Source organism: Salmo trutta, chromosome 14, assembly GCF_901001165.1.
Source record: "Salmo trutta chromosome 14, fSalTru1.1, whole genome shotgun sequence".
In the NCBI taxonomy this organism is placed as follows: Eukaryota; Metazoa; Chordata; class Actinopteri; order Salmoniformes; family Salmonidae; genus Salmo; species Salmo trutta.
The window spans coordinates 17,910,795-17,924,916 of record NC_042970.1 but is presented as its reverse complement, the minus strand read 5'-3'; the positions used below and the strand labels follow the sequence as shown (position 1 = coordinate 17,924,916).

Sequence of the window (14,122 nt, the reverse complement as noted above, 5' to 3'; positions counted from 1 at the left end):
TACCTGTATAATGTTGCTCCTATACAAACCATGCACTTGAATAATAACATCCTGTGATGTTGATTGATTTACATTTACAATTCCAATTCCATTTTCCTTCCATTCAATAATATTCATTCTAACAGCCTGGTTCTGTCACCCCCAACCCCTCCCCCTCCCCCAAACCTGCGTGCCCATTCTGTGACTGGAATAATGCTGCTGTCATTGAGGGTCTTTTAACCCGGTCACAACATTGAGAAGTTGTGGAGGGTTTTCTCGGTTGCCATGGATTTCTAAACGCTATTGACTGCGATAGGGTCCCTTTCTCTGAACGTCTTTGTAGAAGAAAACCTATTAGTTTTTCTTCTTTTTCACAAGGGGGGCGATAGCATCTATGCTCGAGGAAGCGTTTCGTGTCATTCTAGTTCTGTCTGACCAATTGCGCACGTTTTGAGATTCAGTAGCGCGAAGCATCTCAGACCGCTATAAACTAAATTCAACCTCATCAAACAACTGGGACGATAGGAACTGCTCTTAAAAGGTATGTGTATTTACTTTTGTAAATGTTTCTTTGCATTTTTTTTCTTCGGTAAAGGCATAGTCTACATGTTGATATACCTCACATGTTCTTGTAATTAGTTCTTAATTTTGTGATACTTTTAGGCAGGCATAAATTATCACAACCGGTACATCAAGTAGCCTACTTAGATATAATAACCAAAATAACCTATAGTGAATTGTCTATTATAGAACGACATACACAATCAAATAGAAAATGTCAAAGTGAATAGATAAATGACTCATAGGCAAATGACAATGTAGCCTAGAATGGATGTTTGCATCTATTTGCCTGGTTTGTTTAATTGGAATGATAAACAATGTTGGCTTACATGCCTTCATCTAATTGATTTCAGTTACATCTACATGGATTTCTTAAAACAATATCTACTGATCTTACAGCATGCATAGTGCTTTATGTTGCATAGCAACATATATCATGGCCAGTAATGTCTTGCAATGTCTTGCAAGTCTTTTCACAATTTGGAATTATAGCCCACACAACTAAAGGACATTTTATGGACACCTGTATAATTTGTTATTGGGGGCAAGGGGAGAAACTAACCCCCCCATTCCCACCCCCATACCCCCTTAGGCTACCCTCCAGGCATAATCAGACAGTAATAGAAATAAGCAAGAATATGTGCAAACTGTATATTTAGTTTGTATTTACTTTTCTTAGAGTTAAATTATTTGTAACATACTTTTGATAGTACTTTAATATTACTTGCTGGTCATTTCAGTAGGCTAGAGATCAGAGAGAAAAAAGGTGTTCAACATTTCTTTATTGCAAGATGTTGGTGGTTCAAAAAAAAGACCATGAAAAATACTTTTGTGTTGTCAAGCCCACAGTAGTCTTAATTGCTTCTATGTGCAAACATGGCAAGAACTGAACTGAGTTTCTTCCTTTGAATTGTTAACGAGGACTGCAAATCACCTGTACAATTGTGTGTACTCTGGATTTGTTCTTCTGTCTTTTTGAACGATTCACTACCTAGACTACAATCAGGTAGGCTAACAAGAGGCACATGTTAGTGGGCAGATGCACACCGGATTCATCTCTGAGTACAGCAATCATCTGCCACTGAGAGCCACTCCAAGATTCTTGATTACTTTTCCCCATCGAGGAAATTCATCCCCATTTTATGCATTGGTTTGGATTATGGGGCAAGGGGTTTTTGTGGAGAGCACATGGCGTGACAAAATGATGAGTGATTTCTCTTTAATGAGTATGATTAGTCACATTAGAAGTACTCAGCAGAGTGACGTTATTGTATTTCGGAGCTTCTACATTACATAATTGATTTGGAGCAAGATGGAACAGGTGATGATGATTTGTATTTGTGTGAGTCTAAAGATACCAGTGTGTACAGTATAATGCATACTTTGTTTTTGCCTCAATGATTCCTCTCATAATATGCTTTTGCTAATTAAAATAGGTAAGCAGTCAAAAATAGCTCAGGAGGAATACTCCACCTTCAAAGTTTTGTGTTTTGGTCAGTGGTTTCACAGCACACAGTAAAGTGCCTCTTGGGGGTTATTTGTTTAGAACGCCTATATAGTTCTCCTGTCATATTATTAAATTCCCTTTTCTTTGTGTACTTGTGTGCAGCAACTCTTGCCAAGCCACATCAATTAGATGGACCTTGTGAAGATCACACTTCCATTTCTGGTCATAGCTCAGCTTGTCCCTAAGCACAGAACAATAATACGTTATTTTGAACTCCTTTTGGTAAAGGTGGATTGATAGGCCTATACCTTTTTTTCCTGCAGTATGTATAATGAGTGTATACCACCTTAAGTGTGATATCCTGTAGAGATGTCATGTTGAACCAGTTAGTGCATTATATTTCCAGGCTAAGGATGAGAGTCTATCATGGCACTTGGTGATCACGAGTCATCCCAAGCTTCTCAGTATTCAGGCCATTGGTGCTGTGTACCCAAAAGTTGGTTGAATACTTCTCACCAAACAAGTTGAATGAAGTTCAGTGTAATTGGACAAGGAAGGGCTTCACCACCAACTACGTAACTGCAGGTCCATGTCAGCCAGGCAAACTTCTCTGACCACTTAACATGAGTCTCTGACCAGACAAATTTCATGCCTATTTTGTTTTAATGTTACAAAAATGCATGAAAAATACCAGATTGTGTAATGCTAGTAAGGCTACTGACATGGACTTTCAACATGGTTTGGACTGCACAGTGGACTCTAAAAAGTGACCAAGAATGACCAATCCCTCATTCATGCATGTGAATACATCCACATTATCATCTGGACTGTACCCGTCAGACAGTGTGTCCAACTGACACGTACTCAGACAACATAAATTTCATTCCCTTACTCTCTCTTCCATACACAGACCCAAATTCAGTCACACAAACAAACACCTGTGCCCATAACTACGTCCACTGCATTTATTTTTCATGTTCATGCAATCCTTAATACAAACACGCAATGCCTCATGAGGCACAATGACTTTTAAAGCTGAGAGACACAGTGTGTGTGTATGCATGTGTATTTGTGTTTGTGCACACGAGCGTGTTTTCTATGTGTGAGAGGGATAGAAAGAGAGGGAGAGAGAGGAAGAGGGAGGTGGAGAGAGAGAGAGAGAGAGAGAGAGAGAGAGAGAGAGAGAGAGAGAAAGAGAGCGAGCTACAGGGAGAGAGAGAGCGAGAGAGAGAGAGAGAGAGAGAGAGACTCCATTACTCGCAGGGGTGTCAAACTCATTCCATGGAGGGCCTAGTGTCTGCAGGTTTTTGGTTTTTCCTTTCAATTAAAACCTAGATAAGCAGGTGAGGGGAGTTATTTACTAATTAGTTACCTTCATTAATCAATCAAGTACACGGGAGGAGTGAAAACCAGCAGACACTAGGCCCTCTGTGGAATGAGTTTGACACCTGTGCTACAGGCACCCTGCTGACTGATGGAATACAGATTACACAGATACTTGTTAGAGATTACAGATGAGCTTGACAACGGGAAGCAGACATTAATTGCTATACATTGCCCATATATGATGCCCCTTAATCTCTTAATCTATAAAACACTGGTGATTCATAACACAGATTAGCCTTTCGGACCTTCTCTGGACTGTGACAGAGAGCAATTATATTGACCCAGGAACAGATACTGATATCTTAAACACTGATTATATGAAACATTGTGACACACCTAGATGTACTCCAGACAACAGACTCGATATGGTATGGATGACAGTGTGTTGGAAGATGTGTGGTGGAACCTAGCAAATATCCAGGCATAATTGAACTTCAACTCGGCTTCTGTTGGTACAAGCAATTACAAGCAATTAGTAGGATACCTATACAATTGAGTCCGGGGAGAGATAGCGGCAAGGGAATTATTCTGTCCATTCTGCCTGGGGGGGGTATGATGAAGATGTAATGATAAGAGGTTGTGATCAACCAGAATTCACCTTCATATCTTATTTAACAGGCCGCTGCATTATTGGGGCCACTGGTGAATATGATCAATGGCAGCCCGTGCTGCACGGACAATTAATCTGCAAAGTTAATACTGAAGGACAAACCTGCAACGAGGTCAATGTTATCACACATGTTCTGGAGTTCCTATCCCAGAACAACCCAGTGGGAGGGCGATAGGAGGCTGTCTCTCTCGCTGGCAAGGTCCCCTGTACACTTCCGGGCTTAAGGCAATGGCTGGGCGTATCATTCTTCATGTTCTTTCAGTGCCACTTGTTCTGCCTCAGTACATGGTGAAAATGGCAACTTCTGGTACAAATTTGGACAGTTATATAAAAAACTAATCCACAAAATCATGTTAGTATTTTTAATCTTGCAATGTTTTCATAGGAATGAGAACCACAACCAATAGGATTAGGTTTTATTGGAGGCTGTTTTTAGCCAACCGTGCATTGCTTTTCTGAAAGAACAGGGTTTACAATCTAGCACTAAGCCACTCCAGCCCCTGCGTGCCTATATTCAATCAGATCTATAGTGCCTTTTGTTTTTTGGTGGTTTGAATTTTCACAAGTGATTCTAATAAAAGTGTAAAAAACCGAAATGGCCAAAAGTACATCTTATTCCAAAATCATGGGCATTAATATGGAGTTGGTCCCCCCTTTGCTACTATAACAGCCTCCACTCTTCTGGGAAGGCTTTCCACTAGATGTTGTAACATTATTGCAGGGACTTGCTTTCATTCAGCCAGTGAGGTTGGGCACAGATGTTGGGAGATTAGGCCTGGGTCGCAGTCGGTGTTCCAATTCATCCCAAAGGTGTTTGATGGGGTTGAGGTCAGGGATCTGTGCAGGCCAGTCAAGTTCTTCCACACCGATCTCAACAAACCATTTCTGTATGGACCTTGCTTTGTGCTTGGGGACATTGTCATGCTGAAACAGGAAAGGGCCTTCCCCAAACTATTGCTACAAAGTTAGAAGCACAGAATCATCTAGAATGTCATTGTATGCTGCGGCGTTGAGATTTACCTTCACTGGAACTAAAGGGCCTAGCCCGAACCATGAAAAACAGCCGCAGACCATTATACCTCCTCCACCAAACTTTACAGTTGCATTCAGGCAGGTAGCGTTCTCCTGGCATCTGCCAAACACAGGACTGCCAGATGGTGAAGCGTGATTCATCACTACAGAGAATGCGTGTCCACTGCTCTAGGGTCCAATGGCGGCGAGCTTTACACTACTCCAGCCGACGATTGCCATTGCGCATTGTGACCTTAGACTTGTGCTCGGCTATGGAAACCAATTTCATGAAGCTTCCGGCAAACAGCTCTTGCGCTGACGTTGCTTCCAGAGGCAATTTGGAACTCGGTGGTGAGGTTTGCATCCAAGGACAGATGATCTTTACGCACTACATGCTTCAGCACTCGGCAATCCCGTTCTGTGAGCTTGTGTGGCCTACCACTTTGCAGCTGAGCCGTTGTTGCTCCTATACTTTTCCACTTCACATTAACAGCACTTACAGTTGACCGGGGAAGCTCTAGCAGGGCAGAAATTTGACAAACTGACTTGTTGGAAAGGTGCCACATTGAAAGTCTCTTTAGAACGGGCCATTTTACTGCCAATGTTTGTCTATGGAGATTGCATGGCTGTGTGCTCTAGAATGATTTTATATGCCTGTCAGCAACGGGTGTGGCTGAAATAGCCAAATCCGCTAATTTGAAGGGGTCCACATACTTTTGTATAAATATGTAATGTATTTTATAAATTTTATACACCGGTCAGCAACGGGTGTGGCTGAAATAGCCGAATGCACTAATTTGAAGGGGTGTCCACATACTTTTGTATATATAGTGTATAAGGTCCTTAAAGGTATAACAAAACCGGACAGCCTTAACACAAAGAGTACGTTTTTGTTGTTGTTGTATTTTACCCCCTTTTTCTCCCCAATTTCGTGATATCCAATTGCGATCTTGTCTCATCGCTGCAACTCCCCAACAGGCTCGGGGGAGGTGAAGGTCGAGTCATGCATTCTCTGAAACGTGACCCGCCAAACCGCGCTCCTTAACCCGGAAGACCGCAGCACCAATGTATCGGAGGAAACACTGTTCAACTGACGACCGATGTCAGCCAGCAGGCGCCCGGCCAGCCACAAAGAGTCGCTAGAGCATGATGAGCCAAGTAAAGTCCCCCTGGCCAAACCCTCCCCTAACCCGGACGATGCTGGGTCAATTGTGCGTCGTCCTATGCGACTCCCGGTCACGGCCGGTAGGACACAGCCTGGGATCGAACCCGGGTCTGTAGTGATGCCTCAAGCACTGTGATGCAGTGCCTTAGACCGCTGCACCACTCGGGAGGCCAGAAGTTGTTATCCTAAATTAAAGTCAGCAAAATGATTCGCATTTCAATTGCAGTCTCAATTCCAGATAACTCATGAATATAAGAGCGTACTGAACAAAGATGAAAGACATAAAAGAGGCATTGAATAGAGGGGATCACAGTCTTCTTGTGTGTGTTGTGTGGGCAAGGTTAGGAGGACCCCCTAGGGAAGTGGTGTAGAAGGGCAGACAGGATGAGGAGGACAGGACAGATGTGACAGACAGGCACGTGGACAGGAAAAGAGCCATTGTCTCAAGTGGCATGATAAGAGCAGGAATCAGACAGTTTCCCTCCCTTCCCTCTCAGTTGTTGGGTAAATGTCATTTGAAACCACTAGGCTAGAGATAATGGGGAGTGTAATTTAGGAGGATACATGAGGCTCATGTTTAACATCTACTACATGCAGTGCTATTGTAATAGAGCAGCCACAGGCCATTTGTTTCTTGAGTGAATGGTCAGGGTGCCGAAACATAATTACAAGTCATTTATAGACTGCAAATTGACCACAAGAAGCCCAACAGAAATAATATTTGACTAAAACATAATCATTTCAAACCTTGCTTACATTTGTATACGATCACATATATCTCGTTATAATGAGTAGGAATACATCGGAACAGATTTCCAAAATAAAAAAATCACTTGGAGCTGATTTGCTGGTGTTTTTACAGCCTTTTATGTCCAACACTTTTTTTAAATCAGAACACTTGGGGGACCAGTTAGGGAACCTTGTAATACCGTACCACTTATCTCGTACCAAACGTACGGTATGGGCAATGAAAATATATTCACCACAGGAGGTTGGTGGCACCTTAATTGGGGAGGATGGGCTCGTGGTGATGACTGGAGCGGAATCAGTGGAATACATCAAACACATGGTTTCCAATTGTTTGATGCCATTTCATTTGCTCTGTTTCGGTCATTATTCAGCAGCCTCCAAAGATCTTCACCATATGGCATTGTTGTTGACTGAATCTGATGGGTAGACAGACACCAATAGACAACAACAGGATGCAAGGCGATCCCATACATCCAAGTGTACACAAACACATGGCCCAGGTGCTCCACCATAATCACCTAACCCACGTGTGCTCATCATTTGGCGGCTTCCCATAAAATTAAAATGTAACTGCTGTTTTGTTTGGAATTAGATTTGGCCCTACTAAAAGTCTCAACCAGAGTCTGTGGGGGGAACCAGTGTAATATGTGTCCCTAAAACACACCTCAGAGTGTGAGGGCAGCGGTACACTCACTTTGGGGTGTCCTCTGGGACCACATTACACAGCATGGAGCGCCGCTGGGGGCTGTAAGCAGAGTTGACTCCTGGCTGCCTAGGACTCTCAGCTAGTGACGGAGCTACATGCGGCATGTAGGATCACTGGGTGTGATAAGCTATACATCAGAAGCCCAACTTGTGCTGCTCTGCATAGCATGAGCCTGTTTACCGGCCCAGCCACGCCTAGAGTCAAACAGGGCTCTCCCCTGACAGAGGATCAGACCACTGACCAGCCATGATTAGAATAATGAAACAAGGAGGGCATGCTAAATGGTTGGATGGGTTGCTATTGTATGTGTAAAATCTTAATCTTCTCTCAGTTTGAAGGTGCGGCGATTCCTGTGTGCTATTATCCTTTGTTCGTTAGAGGTGTTTAGCAGCTGGAAACAAATGATTTTCTCATTTCAACTGAATGAGTGCTTTCTGAGCTTCTCATTTATCATAATGAAATTGGAGTTGCTTTTCATAGTTGATTTCCCCAGCTCAATTTACAACTAGATGACACCCTAAGACTCATTAGCAATCAACGGAATGTTATGATGCAGTTTTTATTATAAAAGCCATTTTACATCCCGACACATGGACTGAATGTTATGACGCAGTTTTTATTCTAAAAGTCATTTTACATGCCTTCACATTGACGGAATGTTAAGATGCAGTTTTTATTGTATAAATCATTTTACATGCCTACACATTGACTGAATGTTATGACGCAGTTTTTATTCTAAAAGTCATTTTACGTGCCTACACATTGGCGGAATGTTATGATGCAGTTTTTATTGTATAAGTCATTTTACATGCCTTGACTGCTTTTTGTAGAAATGTGAGAATATTTATTGGGGTTCTGAAAGTCTTTGTGTCTGTCCCCAGCATACTGGGGGTCAACTATACAGACAGCCAGAACACAGCGATAGTCTATTTCTTAATGTTCTTGCCCCCAGACATGGCAAATGTTGAGTAAAATTGCCAAAATGGTCGAGACTCAGCGCCATTTATTAGCTCGGGGGTAACTCTTCTGCCCATTTCTACTAATCTAACCGTGGGACCACCTGCAGAACAGTGGAGACACTTTGACCTCATTATGTTTCCAACTTGGCTGGAACCATTCATTTTTATGGCACTACATCGGATTGGAGTGAGCCTGCCACCTATCACCTTCCAGAGTTTAATGCTGGATTTGGCTAGTGCCTGGGGAGTGGTTTTGTATGAATTGGCTGCAGGTGTGTCTGGTTAAATGAGGCTGAGGGGTTTTGTCTGTCAGTGGGTTAGGGGGCCCTGTCTTGATAAAACCACTAAGTTAAACGCCATGGCGTCTTTCCTCTCAATCAGTACCTCATTATCGCCAATGTAGATAGAAACCACTCTCTGTGTGGCCACCCCTCAAGGCAAGTACCACTGATGCCGAGTGAGGATAATACATGTGTCTATTACAAAGCTATGGGATAGTATGAACTAGGGATGCACAATATATCGGTGAACATATCGGAATCGGCCGATATTAGCTAAAAATGCCAACATTGGTATTGGCCCAATGTCTAGTTTAACACCGATGTGCAAAACTGATGTCAAAGCTTACGTGCATACCTATATAACGTAGGTACATGACGTAATGGTGCCACGTAAAATGTTGCACTACACGTGCAACACAGCATTCCTAACCAAGCCCACAATGTCTGCTGTGTTGATCAAGCAGTCAACAAGTCGAGCAGTCATTTGAAAGAGTGAGAACATTTCAGCGAGACAACTCTAAGGTGAAATCCATTAACGCCAAGATAATGAAATTCATTGCCCTTGACAATCAACCGTTCTCTGTCGTGGGTGATGATGGCTTTCGCAACTGGTCAAGCACCGGTGCACACTACCAAGTGTGCTATTTTTCAGATGTTGCCCTACCGGAGTTACACAGTAATGGCGTCACTGCTATTAGCTTCACGACATACTATGGAATGTCGTTTGGGTCTTTACGTGTCAAAAAAGATACACGCATTAAATAAGCTTTTAATTTGACACATCAAATAACACAGTTCTGTTATAGAATGTTGTGTGTTCTGAATTTGCACGTGCAAGCAAAGTGCCACCACAACTATTAGTAGCACTGTCAAAGCTGTACAAAAACGTCTGCTTCACCGGCCACGAACGATGTGTTTACAATAACGCGTTGGTAATAAAGCATTATTTGTTTGACGGCAACTTTGACCAGTAGAAACTGCAGTCATTTTCATTATTCTTAGCAGTGATTTAGGAATCCTTGTGAGTAAGTATTAGCTAGGTGTTGTTTGCCTATTGAAATTGAACTTCAGTTCATTAAAATAAATAGCTAGCCAGCTACTTAACCCTGTTGCCCAAAGCCAACATTATAAGCAGCCATCTAGCTTCATCTGGCTAGTGAGGCTCGACCGTACCGGGTTATGTGTTGTGAAGCTTGCCACAATAAGGATTAGGCACAATAGTGGAATTTGCAGTTTGCCTTCAAAATAAAAGTACCTATTTGAAAGTGATGCCGAAGGTTACAATTGGTGGAATTATGCCATATTTAGACTAGATAATGTTAAACAAGGTTGGAATGTGAAGCAATGAAATGGGGTATAAGTCTACTCGGTGACACCCACAGAACACAACTGTGAAGAGTTTACGCAAATATTAGCGTTGTAGGTTTTATTGCGGGACTGTGATATTGTGTGTATTGACATTCATATTGCACTGTACAGCTTTACCTAAGGATTGGGGATCAATAAAATGGAGTATCTGTCTCCTCAGTACCCAAGCTACTTTTTCCCAACATCCTCCTCAGAGTTTTCAGACTCTAAAATATCCACGCAGTATTGTTTTTCCTCAGGAATAGTGTTCAATACACTATATATTAACAATAAATGTGGCTCAATTCAGTTGTTTCAGAGTCCCGCAATAAGAGCTACGACAGTAATGTTCTCTGGCTGTCACTGAGTAGACTGACACCCATGTCATCGATCCACAATCCATAGGTAAGGCTGTACAGTGAAATAATTATGCCCCAATGCAATTCTGAAGTATAATACATCCAGTGTGATTTCAACAGATTTTTGTCAGATTAACAAATGATTGTCTTTTGTTGATTTTATATCACAACATTCCAAACTCGTTTAGCATGATCTATTCATGACATAATTATACTATTTGTATTAATTTGCATCACTGTCAATTAATATTTTTATTTTGAAGGCTAACCGCAAAGTCCACTATTGTGGCTAATCCTTATTGTGGCTAGCTTCACATAGATGGGTCCGACCACCATTAATCAAATAAGAACTGTCTTATAAATGAGGGTTATTTTAGATGATGACACCTAGCTATACAGTTAGCTAGCTAACTATGGCTACTGAAACAGATTATGTCATTTTGCTATGTTTTGGGGGAAGAACATTGTTTGCATCCATGAGCTAGCTAGATTTTTTTATAACCAGCACTATAGGTGCCCGAGACAACTTTACCAGCATCATAGCATATGTATTGTTGAATTGTTGTGACATATGAAATACGAGTGATAGTGTCATTGATGTGTAATAACTACGTAAAAAAAATATGAACGTGTTAAATTATTATGTGACGTGCAGTCATATTCAGGTCCTGATTTGTCAACAAGCTTATTTGACATGTCAAATAGTGTTATTTGACACATCAAACAGTGTTATTTGACGTGTATCTTTTTTGACACACAAAGAACCAAACGGCGTTCCATAGAAATCCTGGTTGAGAATGAAACGACTGAAAAAATGAACAATGAAACAGCACAGCAAGTAAGTGAAAGAAATAGGTTTTTGATTATGTTTTACTGGTAATTGGGACATACGTAAATGCCAACAAAATAACTTTTTGGTCAGTGTGGTGTGTGTGTGTGTGTGTGTGTGTGTGTGTGTGTGTGTGTGTGTGTGTGTGTGTGTGTGTGTGTGTGTGTGTGTGTGTGTGTGTGTGTGTGTGTGTGTGTGTGTGTGTGTAACCTTTATTTAACTAGGCAAGTCAGTTAAGAACAAATTCTTATGTACAATGACAGCCTACTCCGGCCAAACCTGGATGATGCTGGGCCAATTGTGCGCCGCCCTATGGGACTCCCAATCACGGCCGGATGTGATACAGCCTGGATTAGAACCAGGGTCTGTAGTGATGCCTCTTGCACAAAGATGCAGTGCCTTAGACTGCTGCGTCCATGTGTGTGTTAACTATTTAACTGTACTAGAAAGCTTTAAAGGCCACTAAAATGTTTAATTTAAAGGCTGCTAAATTTTAAATATCGGTTATCGGTATCGGTATCTGGGGTTTTTGGGCAAGGAAAATATCGGATATCGGTATCGGCCAAAAATGTCATATCGGTGCATCACTAGCATGAACAGTGAATTCTGCCCATTGCTATTGTTTAAGACTCTTCAACTGAAAATGTCTTCATCGTGTCTTATTATTGACACTTCCCTCCCAGAGGAATTGAGCGCATGCTTTAGTCCAAATCTACATTTGCCGTTCAAATGTGCCGTGTAAATTACAAATTGTCAAACAAAAGAGCATGAAGGAAGGGGCAATCTCTGTGGTAAATAGTCTTTAATTGCATTAGCTAATCAGTACAATGCAGGTTTCCCTGAATGTTGCAACAGATTGACTCTACTGGAGTCATGCAAGGCAGTTCCATCAACATTTAGCTCTCATTATCATTTGCGTATCAAATTAGCATACACTAGATTGGTATTTAGGCTGTTGTGTGCTTGTTATTTGGGGAAAGAGCTTGGATATATTGGGAACAAAATATTCAAAGTACTCTGAAAACACAATTGTGGTAGGGTAAAAAAAAGAGTAAACAGACCATAATGCTTTGATTTCTGTTGTCTGTTGCCCTTATATCTAGCAATTACACGTGCCCTTAGGTTTTCCTATCTTATTTTCAAAGTAAACCATCTCTAAGTAGCATCTGTGCCATATTTCTCTCTCAGTGATTGAGCTTGGGGGGTCTGAAGGATCCAACAGTATGCAAAACCTAAGAATGAAATCTCCTGAAGGGGAGGGTACGAAATAGAACAATAGAATAGTAATGCCATGGCAACAATGATACCAATATGCAAATAGAGGAATCTTGGTTTGGTTTAGGGACTTGAGAGAACAAATTTAATTCCAAATCCACCAAAATAATGGACTTTGCTTTCATTTTTCGATACAGTCAGCACATAGACAGACCTCACCCAGTCCAGTGTTATCTCAGTGCTTAGTGGATTTGAAATGGCTGTGAGGTTCCAGATCAATAGAGGTGATCTAAAATAAATTCTGTTTTGATGTCTGGGGCTACAGGCCAGGAAATGTTCCCATCGGTCTTTGTTGAGAGTGCAGCCAGGTTGCTCAAGATTCCACTGCGAAATTCGACATCCGTCCAGGTAAGCAGGATGTCAGGAGATTATTTAAAAAACCACCACTAGGGGCAACAGTGAGCCGCAGGCTCTGGCTCTGAGGGTCGCATTTCAATCCCAGTGCTAGGCACTCCTCATTTTTTTTACCCTTACCGTTAACCATTCGGAATGAATGCCTAAAAGTAACTTTCGAAATTTGATGTCTATGGACAAATGGAGGATTCTGCAGTGAGACTCTCCCTTGATTGGATGGACAGCCTGAGCTGGTTGTCATTCCATTGACACTGCCAGTTTCCTGTGGCGTCTCTCAGAGTCAGACTGTGTGTCATTTTTCCGGTGAAAGCGGCAGGTAGGCCTTCTGTTGCATGAGTTACCTCATACACTATAATATAACTAATTGGGATGCAGCTGCAGCTTTGTAGGCATTATGTCTACTCGCAAATGACAACACTCCATGGAACTGATTTTTCACAGCTCAAATTCGTTAATGTCATTCCGATGTGTTTAATAGCACACTCTGAAGAGGGAGAGAGAGATAGAGAGAGAGAGACTGTCGTGCAAGCATGTCTACATGTTGCCTGCGCTCTTATTGTATCCTATGCTGTCATCTTAAGTTACCTTTTGTTTTCAGATCAAACCGTATTCTACAGGCGCAGGCAATCATACTGTCTGACCAATTATTGTCTGAATAGGGAGCTTTTTATCTATTCAGCATCATACACACAATGACTTTTCTCATGAATGAATTAAACACAAAATATTGTGCGAACGAACATAATGTGCCTGAGACAAGAGGCTTAATATGGATCTGCCTGCAGCTCTCGTCACCATTTGACAGTTATTGCCTCTGCTCCAGAATCTCCTCAACTTGTGCACACAGTAATCAATGCAGGGGTTAAAGGTGCCAGACTGGGGCTCATGATAATTGGGAGAGCATGTTGCTCTATAAAATGACAGGGTCTACAGAGAGTGAGCTCTGGTTTATCACCAGAAACCAGGTATGATTGACAACCTCAGCCTTGGGGACCTACCAATTCCCTCAGGCACTTAGCATTTAACTCTTCCCTTCTAAAGCCTAAGTAAATAAGGCTTCCTGTTTATAAATTATTTTACACCTCAGTAATTCCTTGCTACTA

General features: G+C 41.8%; 1 protein-coding gene across 4 annotated transcripts in view; it reads left to right on the top strand.

Moving 5' to 3' along the window:
• Positions 1-210: 210 nt before the first annotated feature.
• The window catches only part of LOC115207540 (neural cell adhesion molecule L1-like protein), a 93,947-nt gene continuing 80,035 nt past the window's right edge, over positions 211-14,122 (top strand). For all 4 annotated transcript variants that reach the window (XM_029774702.1, XM_029774700.1, XM_029774701.1 and 1 more), the window contains exon 1: positions 211-520. The gene's annotated coding sequence lies outside the window, so the exon portion shown is untranslated. The remainder of the gene's footprint in view (positions 521-14,122) is intronic.